General features: G+C 43.7%; 1 protein-coding gene across 2 annotated transcripts in view; it reads left to right on the plus strand.

Annotated features, from left to right (window-relative positions):
* The first annotated feature begins 309 nt into the window (after window positions 1-309).
* Window positions 310-26,623, plus strand: part of LOXL2 (lysyl oxidase like 2) — a 121,263-nt gene continuing 94,949 nt past the window's right edge. For both annotated transcript variants that reach the window (XM_049865242.1, XM_049865243.1), the window contains exon 1: window positions 310-500. The gene's annotated coding sequence lies outside the window, so the exon portion shown is untranslated. The remainder of the gene's footprint in view (window positions 501-26,623) is intronic.

The following is a 26,623-nucleotide window of genomic DNA, read 5'->3' on the forward strand; positions in this document are numbered from 1 at the left end:
GGGCTCTAATGCGGGTGGATAAGGACACCAAAGGGTTAAATTCTGGAAGCAATGCGGGGATGCGAGGTTGAGAAGTCTCCCAGAGGAAAAGCCCCCTCCCTTGCTTTTCAGGCTCCGGAAACCTGGGCGTGAAGAGCCTGGAAGGGCTGATCCGCTGGCGCGCAGCCTCCCCCGCAGAGCCCGCTCCGGCCCTTGGAGTGTCGGGTCTCGAATTACTACAAAAGGGGCTGGAGGCTGGGCCTGCTCGGCCACCGCCTTCAGGGAAGGGGTTGGGCCGGGGGAGGGGTTTGCTGCCCGACTCCCGTTAAAAGTACCGGGAAAAGAGTAAACGAGCGACTCCAGCCCGCGGCTTCCTAAACTTGGAGCTGGCTCTACGAAACAGCCAGAGAACTCTCGTCGCCTCCTCAGCTCGCGAAAGGGGCTCAGCGGCGAGGAGCGCAGAGCGGGGCCACCCTGGAGAGCCTGGACCCAGACAAGCCAGTGCGGACCCACGCTGCCAAGTAAGAGCGCTCCCTGTGTCTTCCACCCTCACAGCGGTTCGCGGGAAAGCGGGATCGTCCCTGTGAGGTCTCTACGCTCCACTCCCCGCGGGGCCTTCTCAGCCAAGCTTGGGGTCCCGGGATCCCCCTCTGCCACTTCAGAGCGAAGGTTTCTTGCAGAGAGAGATGCGAGGACGTGCAGGCTAACGGGTCCTCTTCCCAACTCGACGGACCCACCCAGCGCCACCTCCCCTGAACCGGGAAGAGGACCCGTGCTGCGGGCGCGCCCCGGGAGCAAAGTGCTCTGTTCTTTGCTCCCCAGGAGCGCCTATGGCCAGGCAGGACAGAGTCAGTCGAGCCTCGGTGTGAGCTCGGTGTCCTGGAGGGTGCAGAGTGGGGCCAGGGACTCTGGGGACCGTGCCAATGCCAGAGTTCTGGCTTTTGAAGGTGTGGAGCGCTCGAGGGACGGAGGGCGCACTGCGGCTGTCCCCTGAGCCGTGGTTTTGGGGTTGTGGAGCGCGCGGAGCTGGGAGAAGGTGGTAGGAGAGGTACGGGGGCTGCGCCCGGGAGCTCTAGCGCCCACTGCCTGGAATTGGGCGTTCTCCTCCAGCCTGAGGCACAGGCACCACTGAGCGCGGGAGGGCCAGGAGTCCTGCGGCCGTAGAGGCGCGGCCCACACGACAGGTATTCACTCCCAAGTCGTCCTTGCTGGTCCGCGGACCTGGGAACCTCTCCCGCTTCCCTCCTCTCTGTTAACTCTGGAATAGGACAGGAAGGGCATCAGTGAACTCAAGAATCGTTCACACAGGATCGCCTTGGGGAGAGCTAATCCTAGTCTTGTGCAGTCAGTCCCGCGGTCCCTTCCGCCTGCAACTTTTACGCGTTTGTTCTGCCCACTCCTCCCGCGTCTCTTCCAACCCCTACCTCCAAAAAAAGAAATCTGGGAACCCTCCGCGGGTAGTTGCCTGGCGGAAGTATCTCTGTAAACAGCGCCAGAAGAGACACGATTGGAAGAAACGAACAAGATCTCTTCCTTTCCATCACCCTACACCCGGCAAGACCCACCCACCCACACCCTGAGGGGAGGAGCGGAAAAAGTTGTGGGGGGTAATAAAGAACTCAATATGGCTAAGAAACCTCAAGTCCTTATGAAAGGACAGATATGCACGGAAGCCAGAAATATGCCCTAAATTATTTTCATCCCCTAACATCCTTGAACTGTTCTATGGCTTCTTTTTATGCAGAGGGAGGAAAAGATACCAAGTACTGAAGCTCAAGGCTGAGTTAGTCAGTGTGGGGACTTGAACCCAGGTCCCTTACTCCAGGCCCCTGTCCTACATGACGGGTGCTTGTGTCTCCTGGAACCCCAAAAGCCCATTTGTCATCCTGGGTGGAATTATTTAGTTATTTATGGTGCAGCAGAGAAAGCATAGTGTACTTAATGGTCAGGGATGGGACTTAGGGCTGAGGAGGGAGAGTTCATTTTCCTGGTCAGTTCCCAGATGAGTGACTGACTCACTGGACCCTGTCTTGGTAAAATTATTAATCTCCTCCCTTTGTAGTTTCCCCTTCCTAGTTCCTAGAATCTGTCCTTGAGCTGACCATCAAACCCACGACAAAGTACATGCACCCCTGGTTCTCTGGTGTCTCTCAGGGGCTCCCCTTCCAAGGGGACTAGGTTTCAGTGGTGTGTGTGTTGTATGTCTGTGCGTCTATATGAGCTTATGCGCAGCTGTTTGTCTCTCTGTGACTTTGTGTTAAAAAGTGACTTGGTCTAAGGTTACCAGTAAGTGGCAAAGCTGAATATGAAACTCAGGTCTGAAGACAAAGCACTTGACGTTACAGACTGGCTGACATTTTGATGCATCCCAGACATAGAAGATGCCACGACGATGCTTCCATTTATCTCCTTTCCAGCTGGGCTCCTTCCCAAGTCCTTGTCTTCTGACCATTGGCTAACTAGGGTGGAAGGGCCTTGTGAAGGAAACAGATTTTCTGTGGTCTGGAGATGACTGTCAGTAAAGCTTCCTAATGGCTGGGGAAATTCTGTTCTGTTTATTTAATTTCTTTTTTGTTCTGCAAAATTTCAAGTATGCACAAAAGTAGAGAGAAGGGTATAACGAACCCCGTATACCTCTCCCGCAACTTCAACACTTATCAAGATTTTGCTGTACTTGCTTCATCTATCTCTTCCCCCCCCCTTTTTTTGTTGAAGTATTTGAAAGCGAATCTCAGACATCTCATTGCATCTCTTCATATCTCAGTGTGATCTCTAAAAGACATTAGATAGCCACAATGCATTATTAAAACAAAGAAAATTAACAATAAGTTTTTGGTATTATCTAATACCCAAACCCAAAATCAAACCCACTGCCGTCAAGTTGATTGTGACTCCTGTGTTAGAGAGAGATGAGAACCATAGGGTTTTGTTGACTGTAACCTTTGCAGAACCAGATCACGGGGGCTTTCTTCTGCAATGCCGCTGGGTGGGTTTGAAAGTCAACCGTTAGGTTAGTAGTCAAGCACAAACTGTTTGTGCCACCCAGGGATCCTACTTAATACCCAGTCCATGTTAAAAAAAATTTCCCAATTTTTCCCATAATGACTTTTTACAGCTGAACTGAGTTATGTTGATTTTTATAGTTTATTACACTCATACTGTGTGTTATTCCTTTTCAGATCACTTTTATATCCACTATGTTGTTTGATTCTTACAGTGGCCTGCTGAAGAGTGAGATGAGCATTATCGGATATGTTTTATAGCTGAGGAAACTGGCAAACAGAAACTGCCCAGATGGCACAGCTTGCGATTGGTGGAGCCAGGACCTAACCCAGCCTCCTCATTCCTGGGCTTTCCTTTGCTGCTGGCGGAGTATCAGTCTGCCTCTTACCTTGGCTCTGGCTTTATCCTGGGTTTATCACTTCCTATACACCTGCTGTCAGGAATCCCTGTGTAAATAGTAACTGGCCATTTGGTGCTTCAGATAAATCACCTATCAAAGTCAGGAAGCCTGGGTTTGTTTCCCCGGTTTTTGTAAGACTGTAAGAAAGCAACTTACCTTCCTGGGACTCAGGGTTGCCCTCTCCGAACTAGGGAACATTGTTGTTAGTTGCCTGTTGAATTGGCTCCGACTCATGGCAACCTTATGTATAACAGAAATAAACTTTGCCTGGTCCTGTGCCATCTTCATAATTGTTGGTATGTTTGAGTCCATTGCTGTGGCTATGGTGTCAGTCCATCCCATGGAGGGATTCCTTCATTTTCACTGACCTTCTACTTTACCAAACATGATGTCCTTTTTTAGCAATTGGTCTTTCCTGATGACATGTCCAAAGTAAGCGAGCCGAGGTCTCACCATCCTCGCTTCTAAGGAACGTTCTAGTTGCATTTCTTCTAAGATGGATTTGATTGTTCTTCTGGCAGTCAATGTTCTTTGCCAACACCACAGTTGGAATATGTCAGTTCTTCTGTCTTCCTTTTTCATTGTCCAGCTTTAGCATGCATATGAGGCACACCTTAGTCATCAAATTATTCTGCGTTTCTCTGGTTCCCAGGTCTGAAAGTAGGATGAGTGAGATGATTGCAACTGGAATTCCTTGAAGTTAGAAAGGCCCCAGAAAAAAATCTGATTGAGAACAATCACCCCTCTTTGAGCCTTGCCTTAGTATTTTGGCAGCTGGCATCCTCAGGCTGAAGCTCCTAAATCAATCCTATAAGAGAAAAGAGGAGCAGATGTTGGACTTTCCACTGAAGTCCCCGGTTATGGACAACTTTGTTTATTCTGCCTTTGCTTGTTGAGATTATAGAACATCAGCAATTTTTACTTTCAGTATTTTTATTACTTGTGTTTATTTGCTTTTGAAGTGGGTTGATAAAGAGGAAATTTTTATACCTTATTAATGAGACTCACAAGTTGGAATTCGTCCTTGGTGGGCTGTGTAGGAAAAAGGAATCTCTAGTTGCAGAACTAGATTTTCTGCTGTTATGTTTGTTGCCCTGAAATAGGTTATGAACAGACCTTCCACAGAGCAGCCAATTAGGGGCAGAGAAACTGGGCAATCCAATTACATTATTCAACTGTAGGAATTCAAAAGGGGTGAAACATTAACCTTAAACCACACTATCTTGGCAGCCATAAATTCTCTTTTCCCATAGCAGTAGGCTGTCTCTGTGGGGGTAGAATTTCTAGAAGATTCTGCTTCATCAGTTGCAGTTGCAAGAGCATTGTTGCTTCCTTTATTTCACAGTGTTGGGAACTTTAGGAGGTAGAGTTCCCCACTTCTGGGGGAAAATGGCTGCCTGGCTTTAGAAGAGAAACTTGTGATTACCATGTTCATTTACCTCTGGAGAAAGGCCTTTGCAGCTAGTCATCATGGCGGTGTCACACAACCCTCATGCACTCCAGATCCTGGATGAAGCCTCGGTTGGAGTGGCAGGAGCCCATCCAACTTCAGGGCCACAGAGCCAGCAAGGGTAGAAATTGTGGGCTAGGAAAGGACGAGCCAAGTGGATATCTACAGAGACTCATCAGCAGTGATACACTGCTGGTCTTCTAAGTCTTCAGCTTTATCTAGGTTGAAGCAAATCCTCAGAGATCTGTCATCCTAGTAATTGAATAGAGTTGGGTGTGGAGCATGCTCAGCAGGGAATATAGCCTGGTGTTGACTGGCCTCCCAGATCTGCATGGGAGAAGTCTTTAGGTACCAGCGCCATCCTGTCAGCATAACCACTTCTTAGAGGATGATAAGGCATTATATTACTTTTCTAGGGTTGCCATAATAAAGTACCACAAACTGTGTGGCTTAAAACAACACAGATTTAAATCTCTTACAGTTCTGGAGGCCAGAAGTCCAAAATCAAGGTGTTGGCAGGGTCATAGTCTCTCTAAAGGCTCTAATGGATAGTCCTTCTTTGGCTCTTACTTTCTTGGCATTCCTTGGCTTGTGGATACATCACTCCAATCTGTCGTTACACGGTGTTCTCCTCTCTGTGTCTGTGTCTCTGTGTCCGCATTTCCCTCTTATAAGGACACTAGTCATATTGGATATAAGGCCCACCCTAATCTAGTATGACCTCATCTCAACTTGATTACATCTGCAAAGACACTCTATCCAAATATAAGGCCACATTCACAGGTTCCAGGAGAACATGCATTTGGTGGGGGAAACACTATTCAACATAGTACAGGTATAATGGTAACATTTAGATTTCTGTCCAGAATTTAAAAAATTCATTTATACTTCCCTACTGGAAACAATATTATCAGGCAAGTTGTGGGTATCAAATAAGGGTGTAGAGCAGGGACCGCCTTAGCAGAATGCGATTAGGATCATAGTTAATAAGTTCTTCCTGTCCAAGGCTTTTTGAATCCCTTCACTTGGGATACCTTTAATATTGTATTTAATTATAATCTTATATGTAAATGGCGATAAGTTTTCTTTTTTGTGTTTTCATGGTCAGAATCCATGTCATACAAGCAGAGCCAGCTGGCCCAACGGATGCACTTATGGCAACAGTTCCCATACATCTTCCTTGTAGCATTGTCAATATAATGCTGAGTGTCTTCTGCAGAAATAATGCCGCTTGCCTATAAAGTATACCATTTATGAGAAAATAACTTATGTTGATGATTTGTGAAGGTTAATTTGCTCAGGCAGTTTCTTTATTCTGTCCTTCTTGACTAGGATTCATGAACTTTCCTACCCCCAGACTTGTCAAAGGGTACCATTGGTGTACTAGTATAAACGCTCTGGGACATCATTCCAGAGTGCCTGCATGACTCAAAGATCCAGCAAGAGAGAGATTTTTCTAAATACCTTTCTAGAACTTTTCTAAAACAAATACAAATGTAAAATTGAGTGAAGTACATTTTTACAGTAAACTTTTAAAACGGAAGAGTAGCATACATATGTAAAATGGCACCAATCTCAAGGGTACATCTGGGTGAGCTTTTACAAAGTAAACACACACTCATAACTACTACCTAGATCAAGAATAGAACATTACCAAAAGTACATGACTTTTAAATGTAAAGCATGGAATTTAAATATGTTTCATTCTGGTATCCAGGTACTTCAGCTACACCTCAAGATCTTGAGATGGGATGTTCATTTTCTCTGCCATTAGGGGTGTTAGGAAGAGATGTTGGAAAAACACAGTTTCTAATCTGGAAGGCCAAAAGCTTAGTTGTGAGATTTAAGCAGTCTCTTTCCCAGAACATCTAGGGAAGTTAGTACAACATATCTGGGATTTTCAGTTGTAGCTCTTAGGGTATCAGCAGTAAGTATCTTTCCTCCAGGCTCTCTCACTGCCTGGGGACTCGCATCCACATGGTCCTCCTGCTCCTGTGCCAGCTTCCCCTGGAGTGGGAATCTTAAGCACTGAGTGAAGAACTCAGTGGCTGTGTCCTGCCCTCCTGTCTTACTTTCCTTCCTTCCTCCTTCTCTCCCTCTCTTCACTAATATAGTTCTCCCCCTCTTCTTAACTAAATTGATTTATTAGTGACTTTCTATGTGCCAGACACCGCCAGACACTGTAGGAGACACAAAGATAAATAAGACATAATATTTGACATGTGTACTCAAAAATAAATCTTCAGTCAAATATAATATTCCGATGCTTGGCAGCCAACTGCCAAGGTGCTCTCCCAATACCAACAGCAGCCTTAGAACGCAAGCAAAGAATTTGTGGAGTTTGGGCTTGTTGCAACACAAATGAAGAGAGGAAGAAAACTCATCAGGTGATCTGACATTGCATTTGCCTATCACCAAATCTTAAGAATAATTATTTAAAATACTTTTAAACAGCCTTGAATTGGGTGCTCTGTCTGGCAACACTCCACTAAACATGTTTAGGGAACATTTTCGTGATTAAAAGAAAAAACTAACTTTTGGACATCATCAGAGCCCTGTGAGGTCTGTAGTCCTCTTAAATGGCACTGTTTTGTTTTTTTTTTTTTAAACTGGTATTTCCCAGGTGTTTTTTTCCTCCCTCAAACTCTCTAAACCATGCCTACCTTTCCACCCCACTGTTACCCCTTACTCAGGCCACAATCATCTGTTGCCTGGAGAGTTACAGTAGACTCCTAACTGGCCTCTCTTACCTTGGTCTTAACCCATGCAAAACCATCCTTTATGCAAAAGACAAAGTGATCTTTCTAGAGCAGCAGTTGACAGACTTACTCTAAGGCCAGATAGCAAATATTTTAGACTTTGCAAGCCATAGAGTCTCTTTTGCAACAGGTCACCTCAGCTATTTGCGTATGAAAACAGCCATAGATACTATGTAAATGAGTGGGGGTAAATGTAAATGCTGTGTTCCAATAAAACTTTATTTATAAAAGCTGGTGTCTAGCAGGAAACCCTGGTGGCATAGTGGTTAAGTGCTACGGCTGCTAACCAAGAGGTTGGCAGTTCAGATCCACCAGGCGTTCCTTGGAAACTCTATGGGGCAGTTCTACTCTGTATATAGAGTTGCTATGAGTCACAATCAACTCGACGGCAGTGGGTTTTTTTTTTTTTTTTTTTTTGGGTGTCTAGCAAGATTTGGCCTGAGGTCTATAGTTTGACCATAGATCTATTATTACTGGTTTATGACTGGATTCTCAATTCTGTTTTATTGTTCTGTATGTCTGTCTTTATACCAGTTACCACACTGTCTTCATTACCATGGCTTTGTAGTAAGTTTTGAAATCAGGAAGTATGAGCCCTTCTGTTTTGCTCTTCTTTTTCAAGATTGTTTCGCTTACTCTTGGTCCCATGCAATTCCACAGGAATTTTAGAATCAGCTTATCAGTTTCCACAAAAAAGTCATCTGAGATTCTGAGAAGAATTGTGTTGAATCTGTAGATCAATTTGGGAAGTGTCATCTTAACAATATTAAATCTTTCAATCCATGAACATAGGATGTTTTTCCATTTATTTAGATCTCCTTTAATTTCTTTCAACAATGCTTTGTAGTTTTCAAGGTGTAAATTTTGCACTTCTTTTGTTAAGTTTATTCCTAAGTGTTTAATTCTGTTTGATGCTATGTAAACGGAATTATTTCCTTAATTCCATTTTGGGGTTGCTCATTGAAAGTGTAGAGAAATACAGTTGGTTTTTGTATATTGATCTTGTATCCTGCAACCTTGCTGAGCTTGTTCATTAGTTCTAATAATTTTTTAGTGGATCCCTTAGGATTTTCTGTATTTCTACACATTTGAGTAGATTCTTAAAGAGTAGGTGTTCCACTAGGTAGATTTAGAGTAGGGAACAGCAAGTACAAAGATATGGAAGTGTGAAAATGGGTGTCTTCTGGGAACCATACACAGGCCAGTGTTGCTAGAGCTCAGGGTAGCAGGTTGAAGCTAAAGTATGTCATGCTAAAGAGAGTGTAGGCATCTTGTAGCCAGCAGTAGAGCCGTGTCATGTCTGAAAATGCAGTAAGAATATTAGAAGGAGTCCCAGAAAAAGCTAGTGATCAACACCAATGATGTTGGTTCAGCTCCAGACGTAACTTAAAAATTCTGTGCCGCTCAGTAAGAGCAAGAACTTCTTGGCTGCTGTGTATATGTCACTACCCTGTGGATGTCATGACCTGGAGGATGATCACTGGTCACTCAGTATAGCTGGCATCGTGCAGCCGGGCCAAGCCAGCTTTGGTGATGTGGCGACTGGTACCTGCTGCTCTTGCTCACTGGGCTTTTGGAAAGGAGCCAGAGCTGCTATGGAAAGCATCATCCCATATCACAGGCTCTTAATGGACTTCCGAATAGCACTCCCTACCCTGCTTCCCCTTGTAGCCATAGTTGTGGGCCTTCTGAATTTGGGTCTCATCTGAGGAGTACAGGCCTAAGGAACCAACTATTGGCCTGGGTTGTATCACTTGGAGAGCTCCTTGGCCTGGCAGTTTCTGGAGATACAAGAGGTGTGCAAAGCCAAGGGTGAGTCCTGCTGTGACCAACTCTACCTGAGGCACAGGGGAAGCTAAACAAGGAAGGTCTGGTGAGGATGTTACTTAGGAACTAAGCTAGGAGGTGGCCTCCATATCTACTGGAGGCCCATCAGTTTGGTCTGATCTGAAACTCTGGCCCCTTTTGAGGGCTATAGCTTTCAGAAAAACTGAAGTTTGTATAGCCTCTCCAGCCCAGCCCCCTTTCCACTTTCCACCCTATACCCTTATCTTACCCCCGTCTGTCCAAGCCCCTCCCTACCTCAGTGTCAGTGTCTTGGACAATTCCTGTACTTCCCCTTCAGGAATTTACACTACCCTTCCTCCCCTGGAAACCTTGGACTTGTTTACAATGACTGAATTGATTACCAAGTTTGCATACCACCCAGAGCCCAGCTTCTGCCCCACCCCCAACCCCCAGGCTGCTGATTGCTAGCTTTGGGAAATAGTGTGTCTGAGAATGTGTGTGTGAGGTAAGAAGATGATTAAAATTAAGAGTGGTTGATGGGGGTATAGTGATACCCCTCCTGGATTTTTTCGAGGCTGCTGCCAATTTTATAATTATAATAGTTACCACTCATTAGCCAGTTTCTGTATATATGCTGGATTTCCTTATGGTACAAATGGCTAATGCGCTCGGCTGCTAACTGAAAGGTTGGAGGTTTGAGTCTACTCAGAGGCACCCTAGAAGAAAGGCCGGAAATCTACTTGCAAAAAACCGGCCCCTGAAAAACCTACAGAGCACAGTTCTACTCTGACACACATGGGGTCGCAATGAGTTGGAGTTGACTTCACTGCAACTGGTTTGGTTTTCTGTAGGTGCCACTGGGCACTTTATACTTCTTGATTAACCCACAGAGACTTTAAGAGGTAGATCCTATTATCTCCATTTGCAGAAGCCAAATTTGAACCCAGGACCACTCTCAGATGCCAGTGCCATGTTCTTACCATTATTGGGTATTATCCTGCTATCAAACCATGTATCAGTTTTTTGGGGGGGTGGGGCAGACAGGGGTGGAGGGGTAAAAAAAAGGGTGGATAATTTGAATCCTGTGGGCATATTTGCCTCACGTCTGTGTCCTGTCACTATGATGGTTTTGCCAGCAAGCAGCGGCACCAGGTTGGGATTTTCCCTTCTTTATGGACTACATGCTGCCAGCTTCAGGAGACTGTGACTTTAGGTCACTGAATCTCAGCAGAGACTTCTGAAAGGTCCATGTATCTTTTCAGATCAAAAAGTGCTGAAGTAAGTTCAAGTTGGAAAGAACCCTGGAGATGAACAAAGTTAAACTCTTCACTATATGGAGAAGGAAGCAAAAATGCTGCCTGCTGTCCTCTGACTGGGCAGATACTAACATCTTCTCATCTTAACACAGGGTACGGTCTGCCTTTGTGCAGCCCTAGGCATTAATGAGTGTTCTGCTCCACGGCTGTGCCGAAGGGTTCTTTTCCAGGTTGTGGAAGCTCCAAGTTAACCAGATATTATGCCCTTTCTCCATCTGGTGGACGTGGCTGCTTTCATTAGGAAGCCCCGGCAGCCTGTCCCCTCCCCTCCCTCTGCTCTTCGTGAGAGTAAAATCTTGGCCTGACATACCTGGTTCCAGAACCCAGTGCCCACTGGCTGACCCAAAGCCTACGTCTTATCCAGCTCCCCAGGCTCTGGGGACAAGTGATGATCTTATTGTACTGCCTCCCTTTTTCCTCTCCAGGCAGACTTTCCCTCACCCGTGGTACTAGGGACTCCCAGACCTCTCGCTTCCTTCTGTAAGAGGCCATCCTATCTGCATTATATTATTATGTGCTTACTAACCTGTTTATGATTTCTCTTTTCTACTGGAAAATAAGTTCCATGAAGGAAAGAAAATTGTGAATTTTGTCACCATTGGTACCTCCTGTGCCCAGAAATGTGCCTGGCACATGGTTGGCATTCAGTCAACATCGCTTAGGTCAACTGATGAAAGGAAGGAGTTATATCCTCTTCCAACATTATCTTGCCCGATGTTCTCAAAGTCTGTGTATTGTATCTTTTCTAGTTTTCAGTGAGAGTACATATTTTTCCTTATTTTTATATTCCTTTGGAGATTTTGATGGAAATTTGAATGAAAGGAAAGTTAAATTCTTGGTCTCAGCTTACCACCTTGAATTAGGAGTTGTTTACATAGTTTAAGGATATCACTCGTTCCTTTCATCAGTTGACCTAACCGATGTTGACTGAATGCCAACCATGTGCCAGGCACATTTCTGGGCTCAGGAGGTACCAATGGTGACAAAACTCACAATTTTCTTTCCTTCATGGAACTTATTTTCCAGTAGAAAAGAGAAAACATAAACAGGTTAGTAAGCACATAATAATATAATGCAGATAGAGATAGGGTGGCCTCTTACAGACTCCATATATTTGGCTTCTGCTTTCTGATCCAATCTGAGAGTCTCCAGGAGGCACATTTAAAAGTGTTTGAAATTGTACCTTCAGCCTCCCCAGGAAACAGCCTGGTCAAAATGAGATTCCACCCAGAGCAGGAGGTGGACTGTGGGGAGCCCTGATTGGTCACAACAAATTATGCCAACAAAGGTCCCTTTCTAGAAGCTGAAAAAAAAATTCAGCTTTGTATGCCTACCCTCTCACCATCTCACTGTGCCCTGAACATTGCCGCTCTGTGGCCAGAAATAGACGGGTCTGAGGTGGAATCTTTGGCCAGGGGCCAAGTGGACCAGCCCTGGCCAAGCCTGGTGTTAAAGTCTCCATTCTTGTCTGAGGTGGTTCAGAAGGGGCTCTCTTCCCCAAGTCATTCCCTCATTCTCCCAGCACATGCCATTCACCCAAGACAGCCTTCTTCCACGGAGGGACGTGCTCCACGTGGGGCCAGAAGTGACACTCAGCTGTGGCAGCTGCTCTGCAGTGTGCTCTGGGCCATGAATGAGGACCATTCATCACCCCACTTGGCCCAGAAGGAATCTTAGGTGGGAGGGTCAGATGGAGGAGACAGCCTCCCTGTTCCTCCAGCCCATCCCCTAACCTGAGATCTGCATGCCAACATCTGGCATAGAAGTTGATTGGAGCATTCCATCTGGGTGAAGAATGCAGCTGAACTCCACCCTCCACTGTTGAACAACACTGAAAAAGTGTCCTTGTGCAGCGAGGGCCACTGGTCCTGGTTGGGTAGTGACATGGTGTGTATGTGATGCTTCCTGCTTGGGGCAGACAGGACCGTTACTGGAAGCTCCAGAACACAAGATGTGGAGTAACTGCTGGAGGATTGAGTCATGCCCCTACCTAACAGGGGCCTTGGAAGCAGCAAGGCCAGTCACACGAAGCTAGGGAGTCCGGGAGGCCTGCTTTAGGAGGGTCCTATGCCCCAGTTCTACTCTGTCCTATAAGGTCACTATGAGTTGGAACCGACTCATTGGCACATAACAACAACAACATGCCCCAGTTAGGAGCCCTGGTGGTGTAAAGGTTAACTGCTCAGCAGCTAATCGAAAGGTAGGTGATTTGAACCCACCGGCTGCTCTGTGGCAGTCTGTTTCCGTAAAGATTATAGCCTTGGAAACTCTACAGGCCAGTTCTACTCTGTCCTGTGGGTTCGCTATGGCTTAGAATCGATTCAGTGGCAACAAGTATGCCCCAGTTAAGGAGCCCTGGTGGCACAATGTTAAGCGCTTGCCTGCTAACTGAAAGGGTGGAGGTTCGAACTCACCAGAGGCTCCGTGGGAGAAAAGACCTGGCAATCTGCTCCCGTAAAGATTTCAGCCTAAGTAGCCCTGTGGGACAGTTCTACTCTGTCCTATAGGGTCGCTATGAGTTAGAATCTACTCGATAGTACGCAACTACATGCCCCAGTTATTCAGTAGAGAGGCAGTTACGAGATCAGAAGAGGTCTTGGTTGTGTAATGTGGTTAGATAAACTAAAAGCACTATGTGCAAATACAATGCATAGTTTTTACAATGTGTCTTTATTCCCTCATCTATGCATGTCTTTGTTATCGAGGAGGAATCAGTTGGTGTTATCTGGTGGTTTTAGACTGGGTACCACAGAGCGAGTTGTCAGTGGGAAGAGGCCATGGTTTGTTATATTGTTTAATAATGGACTAGGGTGGTTCAGTGATAGAATTCTTGCCTTCCATGAGGGAGACCCTGGTTTGATTCCTGGCCAGTGCACCTCAAGTGCAGGCACCACATCTCTGTCAATGGAGGCTTGTGTGTTGTTATGATGCCGAACAGGTTTCAGTGGAGTTGCCAGACTAATATGGACCAGGAAGAAAGGCCTGGTGATCTGCTTCCAAAAAAAAAAAATCAGCCAGTGAAAACCCTATGGATCACAACCGTTGGATCCCATCGTGTACAGGGTCACCATGAGTTGGGGGTCAGCTTGACAGCAGCTAATGACACAGAAGTCATTGCACTTGGCTATTCAGAAGTTATCATTAGGCAGATGAGTTTCTACAACATAGAATGCCTTGTTCAGGTAGACAGTGAAGTAATTCAAAAGTGATTGCTTTGTGGGGAAGGAAAACATTTGAGTGACCCCAAGGAAATCTTGATACTCAGAAGGTTTTTTGAGTAGGTCTTTAACATTCCTTCCTAGGCAGGGTGACTCAGCTATCAAGGTAGTAGATTAAGAAAAGGACACTGGAAATTCCAGTTTAACATTCTCTCCTTTTCCTCTTGGAGCCCAGTTGGGTCAAAATTAAGTTTGGCTTCATAAAGAGTTTTCAGGTATTCATCCATTATCAGTACAATGCTACTCTTGGAATCACAGACATCAGAGTTTCTGGAATATGTTGGAAAGTCCCTGGGAAGGTAGATGTTTCAAGCAGGGCTTTGAACCTGTTCATCCCAGTTTGAACCCCTGCTGAGAATTTGCATTTCTAACAAGTCACCACCCCTGCCCCCTGCTCCTCCCCCCCATCAAAAAAAAAAAAATCCAAAACCATTCTGTCATAGTGACCCCACAGGACAGAATAGAACTGCCCCACAGTGTTTCCAAGAAGTATCTGGTGGATTCGAACTGCTGACCTTTTGGTTAGCAGCTGAGTTCTTAACAAGTGTGGCACCAGGGCTCCCCAACGAGTTACCAGGCAATGCTAATGCTGCTGGTTAGGGACCAGTTCTGAGAACCACAAGTAGAACAGTGATTCTCAAATTTTATTATACCTAAGAATCACCTAGGGATCTTGTTAAAATGTACATTCTGGTTCAGTATATCTGGGGTGGAAATGCAAATTCTCAGTAGGAGTTTGAACCAGAACAAACTGGTTCAAAGTCCTGGTTTCAAGGCTGAAAATGTCCAGCAATGAATGATTTTTGTGAGAAACTTAGGCAAGGTCAAGGTTTATAACCTCTTTCTTCCCCTCTAACCCCATCCTCATCTCCAACTCTCAGCAAGACCAGTAGGCTTGACTTAAGCCCGGCTTAAAAGTCTTATTTAGAGACACTGCAAACTCTTGGGAGCCCTCCCTCCTATTAGATGCAGCACAACTTGGGGGCACCTACCCAGTTTATATAGTACATCTGAAGACACCTTCTTATCTAGACTGTTAAACTCTCCCCGAAAAGTGTGTATTCTTTGGAGTAAATTTTCATTTCTAGTTTTCAAGTGAATTGTTGTAAGAGCTGGCTCCAGAAGGAACTATCTAGGCTTATCCTTGGAGCTCTTAGTTCCCCAGATAACACCAAGGAAAATCAGAAGATCAGAATTAAATGCAACGAACTGCATTGTGAATTAACAAAATTAGCATTAACAAAACTGTAGTTGGTACTTGAATAAAACCAAAAACCAAATCAGTTGCCATTGAGATGATTCTGATTCATGGTGACCCCATGTGTGTCAGAGTAGAACTGCGTTCCATAGGGTTTTCAGTGGCTGATTTTTTGGAAGTAGATCACCAGCCCTTTCTTCTGAGGTGCCTCTGGGTGGACTCATTAGCAGCAGAGCGAGATAACAGTTTATATCATCATAGAATCCTGGTACTTGAACAGCCTGAGCTAAATCTAGCAGACAGGACCTGTTTGAGCCAAGATATATTGGCTGATACGTTTTAACCACCTCCTTGGAGCCCTGGTGGCTTACTGGTTAAGAGCTTGGCTGCTAACCAAAAGGTCGGCAGTTCGAATCCACCAGGCACTCCTTGGAAACCCTATGGGGCAGGTCTACTCTGTCCTATAGGGTCGCTAAGAGTCAGAATCGACTTGACGGCAATGGTGATGGTAACTATGGGTCAGAAACTTAAGACACACGATCTCTGATTTTTACAAGAGGCCTGAGTTGTTTCTTACTTTCTCTTAAAAAAAAAGTTGTTTTTAACACTGACTAGACAATAGATAAGTGGCATCTTTGGTGAAGGGTAAGACAGTACACGATACTGGGGAAGTCAGCACAACTTGACCAAGGCAAGGTCATGGAAGCTCCATAGATAGACACATCCAGTCTCCCTGAGGGACCAGATTACTAGGCTGAGGGCTGGGGACCACGGTCTTGGGGGACATCTAGCTCAACTGGCATAACATAGTTTATAAAGAAAATGTTCTATATCCTACTTCGGTGAGTAGCATCTGGGGTTTTAAAAGCTTATGAGCGGCCATCTAAGATACTCCACTGGTCCCACTCCATCTGGAGCAAGGAAGAATGAAGAAAACCAAAGACTCAAGGGAAAGATTAGTCCAATGGACTAATGGACCACAACTACCATAGCCTGTACCAGATTGAATCCATCACAACTACATGGTGTCCGGCTACCCCCACAGACTTCTCTTACAGGGATCACAATAGAGGGTCCTGGGTAGAGCTTGAAAAAAATGTAGAACACAATTCTAACTCAGGAAAAAACACTAGACTTAGTGGCCTGACATAGACTGGAGAAACCCTGAGAGTATGGCCCCCAGACACCCTTTAAACTCAGTACTGAAGTCACTCCTGAAGTTCACCCTTCAGCCAAAGGTTAGACAGGCCCATAAAACAAAATGAGACTAAATGGGCACACCAACTCAGGGGCATGGACGAGAAAGCAGGAGGGTACAGGAAAGCTGGTAATGGGTAACCTGGGGTCGAGAAGAAGAGTGTTAACATGTCGTGGGATTGGCAACCAATGTCACAAAACAATTGGTAGTTGTTGTTAGGTGCTGTCGAGTTGGTTCCGACTCATAGTGACCCTATGCACAGCAGAACGAAACACTGCCCGGTCCTGAGCCATCCTTACAATCATAGTTATGTTTGAGCTCACTGTTGCAGCCACTGTGTCAATCCACCTCGTTGAGGGTCTTCTTTTCTGCTGACCCTGTACTTTGCCAAGCATGATGTCCTCCAGGGACTGATCCCTCCTGAAAACATGTCCAAAGTATGTAAGACGCAGTCTCGCCATCCTTGCTTCTAAGGAGAATTCCGCTTGTGCTTCTTCCAAGACAGATTTGTTTGTTCTTTTAGTAGTCCATGGTATATTCAATATTCTTTGCCAACACCACAATTCAAAGGCATCAGTTTTTCGATCTTCCTTACTCATTGTCCAGCTTTCACATGCATATGATGTGATTAAAAATACCATGGCTTGGGTCAGGCACACCTTAGTCATCAGGGTGACATCTTTGCTCTTCAACACTTTGAAGAGGTCCTTTGCAGCAGATTTGCCCAATGCAATGCGTCTTTTGATTTCTTGACTGCTGCTTCCATGGCTGTTCATTGTGGATCCAAGTAAAATGAAATCCTTGACAACTTCAATCTTTTCTCCATTTATCATGATGCTGCTTATTGGTCCAGTTGTGAGGATTTTTATTTTCTTATGTTGAGGTACAATCCATACTGAAGGCTGTGGTCTTTGATCTTCACCAATAAGTGCTTCAAGTCCTCTTCACTTTCAGCAAGCAAGGTTGTGTCATCTGCATAGTGCAGGTTGTTGATGAACCTTCCTCCAGTCCTGATGCCCCGTTCTTCTTCATATAGTCCAGCTTCTCGGATTATTTGCTTAGCATACAGATTGAATAGGTATGGTGAAAGGATACAACCTTGATTCACACCTTTCCTGACTTTAAACCACTCAGTATCCCCTTGTTCTGCCCAAAGAACTGCCTCTTGATCTATGTAAAGGTTCCACATGAGCACAATTTGGTGTTCTGGAATTCCCATCCTTCGCAGTGTTCTCCATAATTTGTTATGATCCATACAGTCAAATGCCTTTGCGTAGTCAATAAAACACAGGTAAACATCCTTCTGGTATTCTCTGCTTTCGGCCAGGATCCATCTGACATCAGCAGTGATATCCCTGGTTCCACGTCCTCTAGTGAAACCAGTCTGAATTTCTGCCAGTTCCCCGTGGATATACTGCTGCAGCTGTTTTTGAATGATCTTCAGCAAAATTTTGCTTGTGTGTGGTATTAATGATATTGTTCTATAATTTCCACATTTGGCTGGATCACCTTTCTTGGGAATAGGCATAAATATCGATCTCTTCCAGTCAGTTGGCCAGTAAGCTGTCTTCCATATTTCTTGGCATAGACGAGTGAGCACCTCTAGCACTGCATCCATTTGTTGAAACATGTCAGTTAATATTCCATCAGTTCCTGGAGCCTTGTTTTTCATCAATGCCTTCAGAGCAGCTTGGACTTCTTCCTTCAGTAGCATCCATTCCTGATCATATGCTACTTCTTGAAATGGTTGAACATTGACTAATTCTTTTTGGTATAATGACTCTCTGTATTCCTTCCATTTTCTTTTGATGCTTCCTGTGTTGTTTAATATTTTCCCCCATAGAATCCTTCATTATTGCAACTCGAGACTTGAATTTTTTCTTCAGTTCTTTCAGCTTGAGAAACGCCAAGCATGTTCTTCCCTTTTGGTTTTTTATCTCCAGTTCTTTGCACATGTCATTACAATACTTCGTCTTCTTGAGCCACCCTTTAAAAGCTTCTGTTCAGTTCTTTTACTTCATCATTTCTTCCCTTTGCTTTAGCTGCTCAACGTTCATGAGCAAGTTTCAGAGTCTCCTCTGACATCCATCTTGGTCTTTTCTTTCTTTCCTGTCTTTCCAGTGACCTTTTGCTTTCTTCATGTATGATGTCCTTGATGTCATTCCACAACTCGTCTGGTCTTTGGTCACTAGTGTTCAATGCATCAAATCTATTCTTGAGATGGTCTCTAAATTCAGATGGGATATACTCAAGGTCATATTTTGGCTCTTGTGGACTTGCTTTGACTTTCTTCAATTTCAGCTTGAAATTGCATATGAGCAATTGATGGTCTGTCCATCAATTGCCCCTGGCCTTGTTCTGACTGATGATGTTGAGCTTTTCCATCATCTCTTTCCACAGATGTAGTCGATTTGATTCCTGTGTGTTCCATTTGGCAAGGTCCTTATGTGTATAGTCACTGTTAATGTTGGTGAAAGAAGGTATTTGCAATGAAGAAGTTGCTGGTCTTGCAAAATTCTATCATTCGATCTCCGGCATTGTTTCTATCACCAAGGCCATATTTTCCAACTACCAATCCTTCTTCTTTGCTCCCAACTTTCGCATTCCAATCACCAGTAATTATCAATGCATCCTGATTACATGTTCGATCAATTTCAGACTGCAGCAGCTGATAAAAACCTTCTATTTCTTCATCTTTGGCCTTAGTGGTTGGTGTGTAAATTTGAATAATAGGTATATTAACTGGTCTTCCTTGTAGGCATATGGATATTTTCCTATCACTGACAGCAATGTACTTCAGCATAGACCTTGAAATGTTCTTTTTGATGATGAGTGCAACACCATTCCTCTTGAAGTTGTCATTCCCAGCATAGACTATATGATTGTCTGATTCAAAATGGCCAATACCAGTCCATTTCAGCTCACTAATGCCTAGGATATCGATGTTTATGTGTTCCATTTCATTTTTGACAATTTCCAATTTTCCTAGATTCATACTTCATACATTCCAGGTTCCAATTATTAATGGATGTTTGCAGCTGTTTGTTCTCATTTTGAGTTGTGCCACATCAGCAGATGAAGGTCCCAAAAGCTTTACTCCTTCTAAATCATTAAGGTCAACTCTACTTTGAGGAGGCAGCTCTTCCCCAGTCATCTTTTGAGTGCCTTCCAACCTGGGGGGCTCATCTTCCAGTGCTATATCAGACAGTGTTCCGCTGCTATTCATAAGGTTTTCACTGGCTAATGCTTTTCAGAAGCAGACTGCCAGGTCCTTCTTCCTAGTCTTTCTTCGTCTGGAAGCTCAGCTGAAACCCGCCCTCCATGGGTGACCCTACTGGTATCTGAATACCGGTGGCGTAGCTTCCAGCATCACAACACATAAGCCCCCACAGTACGGCAAACTGACAGACACGTTGTTTAATGAGGAACTAATTTGCTCTGTAAACCTTTATTTAAAGTACAATTTTAAAAAAAGAAAAGAATCCTAAGTTTGCACCCTCATAATTGGGAGCAGTTCTGGTTAACATTATATTGTTTCCCAAAAGTTCAGAAATTTACACATAGTACTAAAACCATACTGAAAATAATTTAACTATTGATGGTTTTTTCCCCTGCTGTGAGCATCCTCATTACAGGCACCCATTGTCACTGCACAATCTTGTAGGTACAGAATTTATAGGAAATGGGGTTCATTATATATAATTTAAAATACATGTTTGAAATTAAGAAGCTGTTTTTAAGTACATGTTCATATTTTATATATGAAATACTGAGACTTAAAGACTCTGAGGGTGCCTGAAGTCACAGAGCTAATAAATGGTAGAAATGGGACTGGCACTCAGTCCTCTGTGACTCTAAACCACGAGCCCAACCTGCTTACTGGCAATAGAGTGGTGGTGTCACATCCAACTGGTTCTTCATGGAGAGAGACTGGGCAGCTGGCTGAGGGGGTCATGGCACCTGAGCAGCCTCCAGGTTGTGGGAGGAGGTGAGTTAACTCTGGCTGGTGTTTGTCGCGAGTGCCTCATGCTCATTTGTGTGCTGTGAAGGAATCCTTTCTCCATCTCTCTCAGGGACCCCCTCAGAGCACAGTGCCTCTTTGCAGCAAAGTGTATACTAGTGTCTATGTTGTCTCCTTGATGGGATTGAATTGAATGTAAGAATGTCCTCAACAGCTGAGCCAAGAGCCCAGTGAGGAAATATTGGGGGGGCGGGGGAGGCATAATTTACCACTCTCTGATAAGCCACAGTCACAGCCAAGCTTGCTCTGGCCCTCATTGGTTTCTGTTAGTCACACACTGCAGTCCTTGGCCATCTTGCCTTAAGCCCTCTGATTACGACCTACTGCTGGGCTAAACTGTGTGAGTAATTAAGACCACCTGCTCCACCAGTTCCTAGACTTCACTCAGATGAGGTTTTAACAGAATGCTTTCCAAGGTGGGCTGTGTGGAACTTCCTTTCTGATGGCTGGAGAGGGTGGTGAAACCTGAGCCTGGTCTGGTATGTCTGAACTGAGCCACAGGAACTCTCGGTGCACATTCCTGTGTTCTGTTAACCCAGTTGGCAGGCTCTGCTTGCCTTTGGAATAGAAGCTGCTCCAGCAATTTCCATGATGTGCAGTGATGCAACCTCGCTGGCACGGCCTCTTCTCAGGCTGTCAATGTCCAAAGACACCCTTGGACGTCTTCAGTGGCGAATGATGAGAACACATCTTTCTGTCTCTAAAAACTCTCACAACTATGGTATTAGATAGATGTTTTCATCATGCTTTTTGATTTGTCGTGTGAAACAAAAATCTCTGAATGAGGACTGATAGAGCAGGTGTGAAGAAATGCGTCCTCAGTCAATCTAAATGCCATCCAGTGTTCAGAAGGGAACAGGGAGAACTTATATTTGTTTGTGTTTAGGCACCAGCAAAGGTAAGAAACATGGCACGGCCCTGTTTGGTATTCTTTTGTTTTATTCAAATTAAAATTCAAGATTCCTTTTTTGCTTTTAATCATTTTGGATCCTAGTCAATTTCTTAGCAAAGCAATCCAAAGCTTTAATCCAAAGCAGTCTTTTCAAGCAAATAGGCTACTGTGTTGGTGTCTTAGTCTGGTTTCTCTAGAGAAGCAAAAAAAAGAAAGAAAATACATATATATTGTCATACTTTGGTGGCTTGAGTGTTGCCATGATATTGGAAGCTTTGCCACCAGTATTTCAGATACCAGCAGGGTCACCCATAGTGGACAGGTTTCAGGGGGGCTTCCAGGCTAAGACAGACTAGGAAGAAGGACCTGGCAGTCTACTTCTGAAAAAACTGGCCAGTGAAAACATTATGAATACCAGTGGAACATAGTCTGAAACAGTTCTAGAACATAAGCCTCTCAGGTTGGAAGGCACTAAGAATATGACTAGTAAAGAGCTGCCCCCTCAAAGTAGAGTTGACCCTAATGATTTAGAAGGAATAAAGCTTTTGGGATCTTCATTTGCTGACATGGCACAATTCAAAATGAGAAGAAACAGCTGCAAACACTCATTAATAATCAAAACATGGAATGTATGAAGTATGAATCTAGGAAAGTTGGAAATCATTGAAAATGAAATGGAATGCATCAACATCGATATCCTAGGCATTAGTGAGCTGAAATGGACTGGTGTTGGCCATTTTGTATCAGATGATCATATGTTCCACTATGCCGGGAATGAAGAATTGAAGAGGAGTAGTATTGCATTCATCGTCAAAAGAACATTTCAAATTTATCCTGAGTACAATGCTGTCAGTGATAGGATAATATCCATATGCCTACAATATGACTATTATTTGAATTTACACACCAACCATTAATGCCAAAGATGAGGAAACAAAATTTTTACCAACTTCTGCAGTCTGAAATTGATCAAACATGCAATCAGGATGCATTGGTAATTACTGGTGATTAAAATGCAAAAGTTGGACACAAAGAAGAATGTGGTAGTTGGAAAATGTGGCCTTGATGATAGAAACAATGCCAGAGATTGCATGATAGAATTTTGCAAGACTAATGACTTTTCATTGCAAATACTTTTTTTGCAACAACATAAATGGTGACTATACACAAGGACCTTGCCAGATGGAATACACAGGAATCAAATTGACTACATCTGTGGAAAGAGACGATGGAAAAGCTCAATATTATCAGTCAGAACAAGGCTAGGGGCCAACTGTGGAACAGACCATCATTTGCTCATATGCAAGTTCAAGTTGAAGCTGAAGAAAATTAAAACAAATCCGCAAGAGCCAAAATACGACCTTAAGTGTATCGCATCTGAAATTGGAGGCCATCTCAAAATTGATTTGACACATTGAACACTAATGACCAAAGACCAGATAAGTTGTGGGATGACATCAAGGATATCATACATGAAGAATGTAAAAGTTCATTAAACAGACAGGAAAAGTGGATGTCAGAAGAGACTCTGAAACTCGCTCTTGAACATAGAGTAGCTAAAGTAAATGGAAGAAATTATGTAAAGAGCTGAACAGGAGATTTTCAGAGAGCAGCTTGAGAAGACAAAGTAAAAATTATAATGAAATGTGCAAAGACCTAGAGTTAGAAAACCAAAAGGGAAGAACAAGCTTGGCATTTCTCTAGCTGAAAGAACTGAAGAAAAAATTCAAGCCTCAAGTTACAGTTTTGAAGACTTCTATGGGAAAATATTGGAAAATGCAGGAAGCATCAAAAGAAATGGAAGGAAAACATGGAGTGACTGTACCAAAAAGAACTGGTCAACATTCAGCCATTTCAGGAAGCCGTATATGATCAAGATGGTATTGAAGGAAGAAGTCCAAGCTGCACTGAAGACACTGGCGAAAAACAAGTCTCCAGGAATTGCCAGAATACCAACTGAGATGTTCCAACAAAAGGATGCTGGAGGTGCCTAATCATGTATGACAAGAAATTTGGAAGAGAGCTACCTGGCCAACCAACTGGAAGAGATCCATATTTGTGCCCATTTCAAAGAATGGTGATCCAACAGAATGTGGAAATTATCGAACCATATCGTTAATATTACACACAAGTAAAATTTTGCTGAAGATGATTCAAAAACAGTTGCAGCAGTACATTGACAAGGAACTGCCAGAAATTCAAGCCAGATTCAGAAGAGGATGTGGAACGAGAGCACCTAACAACAACATGCATATCCCAAGCCCATTGCTATTGAGTCGTTCTGACTCATAGCAATCCTACAGGACAGAGTAGAACTGCCCCCAAAGGGTTTCCAAGGAGTAGCTGGTAGATTCAAACTGCTGACCTTTTAGTTAGCAGCTGAGCTCTTAACCATTGTGCCACCAGGACCCATAGGTAGATAGACAGACAGAAAGTGAGATAGAGATTTACCTCAAAGAAATGGCTCATGCAGTTGTGGGGACTGGCACGTCCCAAACCCATAGGTCAGGCAGCAGGCTGGAGACCTCTGCTGGTTCAAGAGGATGCAGGGACAGGTGAATCCAAAATCTGCAGGTCAGGTGGCAGTCCAGAGACTTCTGTAGGCTTATGTCTCTGTAACCGGAGGCTGGGTGACAAGAAGAGTACAAGGTTGAAAGACGGAGAACTTTGCCAGAAATTCATTTATATACTGGAGGCTGGCTACACCTCCAAGGAAACTCCTCTTTCAACTGATTGGCAGCTCATATCAGATCACATCATGGGAAGTGATTACATTATATTACATTATGGAAGAGTAACCAGTCCAGTGTCTGCCAAACCACTGAGAATCATAGCATAGCCAAGCTGACATAAACATTAACCATCATAGTTGGCTCCTGAGCAATGCTGGGTATACCACATTGTGCTTGTTTGAGCAGTGGTGATCATAACAATTAGTGGATAAAGGTTATCAGCTCTGGTATCTGGCTGCCTATGTATAAATCCCAGCTTGGTCACTTTTTAGTGGTATTACCTTAGAAAAATCACATAGCATTCCTGTCCCTCAGTTTGTCTTCAGGGAACTAGAGATGCTGATAGTACCTTGTTCTGAAGGTTATCTGGGGCTGTACTGTCCAATATGGTAGCCACCATGTGGAGCCACTAAGCGCTTGAAATGTACTAGTCTGAATTGAGATGGACTGTAGATGTACCATAAAAAAAAAACATGCACACTGGATATTGAACGGTTGATACAAAAAAAAAAGTAAAATATCTCATTAATTCTTTTTATATTGATTATATATTGCTGATGTCAGATGGATCTGGGCTGAAAACAGAGAATACCAGAAGGATGTTTACCTGTGTTTTATTGATTCTGCAAAGGCATTTGACTGTGTGGGTCATAACAAATTATGGATAACATTGTGAAGAATAGGAATTCCAGAACACTTAATTGTACTCATGAGGAACCTGTACATAGATAAGAGGCAGTTGTTAGAACAGAACACGGAAAAAACTGCATCGTTTAAAATCAGGAAAGGTGTGCATCAGGGTTGTATTTTTTCACTATATTTATTCGGCCTCTATGCTGAGCAAACAATCCAAGAAGCTGGACTATATCCCAGCATCAGGACTGGAGGAAGACTGTGTAACAACCTGTGTTATACAGATGACACAACCTTGCTTGCTGAAAGTGCAGAGGACTTGAAGCACTTACTGATGAAGGTCAAAGACTATAGCCTTCAGTATGGATTATACCTCAACATAAAAGAAAACAAAAATCCTCACAACTGGACCAATATGCAACACCATGACAAATGGAGAAAATATTGAAGTTGTCAAGGATTTCATTTTATTTGAATCCAGAATCAACATCCATGGAAGCAGTAGTCAAGAAATCAAACAATGCATTGCATTGGGCGAATCTGCTGCAAAAGACCTCTTTAAAGTGTTAAAAAGCAAAGATGTCACTTTGAGGACTAAGGTGCACCTAACCCAAGCCATGATATTTTCAGTCACTTCACATGCATACGAAAGCTGGATGATGATATAAGGACAACTGAAGAAGAATTGATGCCTTTGAATTATGGTGTTGGCAAAGAATATTGAATATAGCGTGGACTGCCAGAAGAATGAACAAATCCGCTCCTTAGAAGTGAGGATGGTGGAACTTTGTCTCATGTACTTTGGACATGTTATCAGGAGGGGCCAGTCCCTGGAGAAGGACCTAATGCTTGGTAAAGTAGAGGGTCAGTGAAAAAGAGGAAGACCCTCAATGAGATGGATTGACAAAGTGGCTACAACCATGAGGATGGTGCAGGACTGGGCAATGTTTCATTCTGTTGTATGTAGGTTTGCTATGAGTCGGAACCGACTCAATGGCACCTAACAACAACATATTGAAATGATAATATTTTGGATATATTGGGTTAAATAAAATATATTATTGAAATATTTTCACTTGTTTCTTTTTACTTATTTAATGGGGCTACTAGAAAATTTTAAGTCACACATGTGGCTCACATTATGTTTCTATTTGCAATGCTGGCCTAGACCACAGGGTTAAACGAGTTAATACCTGTAAGGCACTTTTCACAGAGTGCATACTCAATAAATACAGCTTTTAAAAAAATTCAACTTTCTGTTTAACAGAATGCCTTTGAATTATGGTATTGAACACCGCCCACAAAAGCAGCCCACGTGGTGTCCAGGTTTCTATATAAAAGTAGAGGTCACCCTTTTAGAACAGGATGATGGAATATAAACAAATACATAAAACAGGCAGAGAATAAGAAAGTCTATATGTCCATAGGTGCGGAAAGCTACTGTGAAATTATTTGCCCTAATCCCTGTACGCCCTACCCATCTGTCAGTTTGTTGTACTGTGGGGGCTAGAGTGTTGCTATGATGCTGCACGCTATACCACCAGTATTTCAGTAGGATCACCCATGGTGAATAGGTTCCAGCAGAGCTTCCAGACTAAGATGAACTAGGAAGAAAGGCCTGACAATCTACTTCTGAAAATTAGCCAACAAAAACTCATTGGATCACAACAGAATATTCTCTGATACAGTGCTAGAAGATGAGCCCCCTATGTTGGAAGGCACTCAAAATACACAGTGGCTGCAACAATGGACTTGAGCATACCAATGATTGCGAAGGTGGCACAAGACTGGGAAATGTTCTTTCCTGTTGCATATGGGGTTGCCATGAGTCAGAATTGACTCGACAGCAGCTAACAACAAAATCCTTGCATGATAAAGTTAACAGAAAAGGCGAAGCATGTTGCCATTCAGCACCTTGTAACATACTGTTCATGCTAAAAATAGAATCATTTTAAATTACCCCATGATCTTTCCTTCTGCTTTCCTGAGGCTGTCATCTGTTTGCATATGGCCTTAGAGAAGGAATGGAGTATGCT

The sequence above is a fragment of the Elephas maximus genome, chromosome 22 (assembly GCF_024166365.1).
Source record: "Elephas maximus indicus isolate mEleMax1 chromosome 22, mEleMax1 primary haplotype, whole genome shotgun sequence".
NCBI lineage: Eukaryota > Metazoa > Chordata > Mammalia > Proboscidea > Elephantidae > Elephas > Elephas maximus.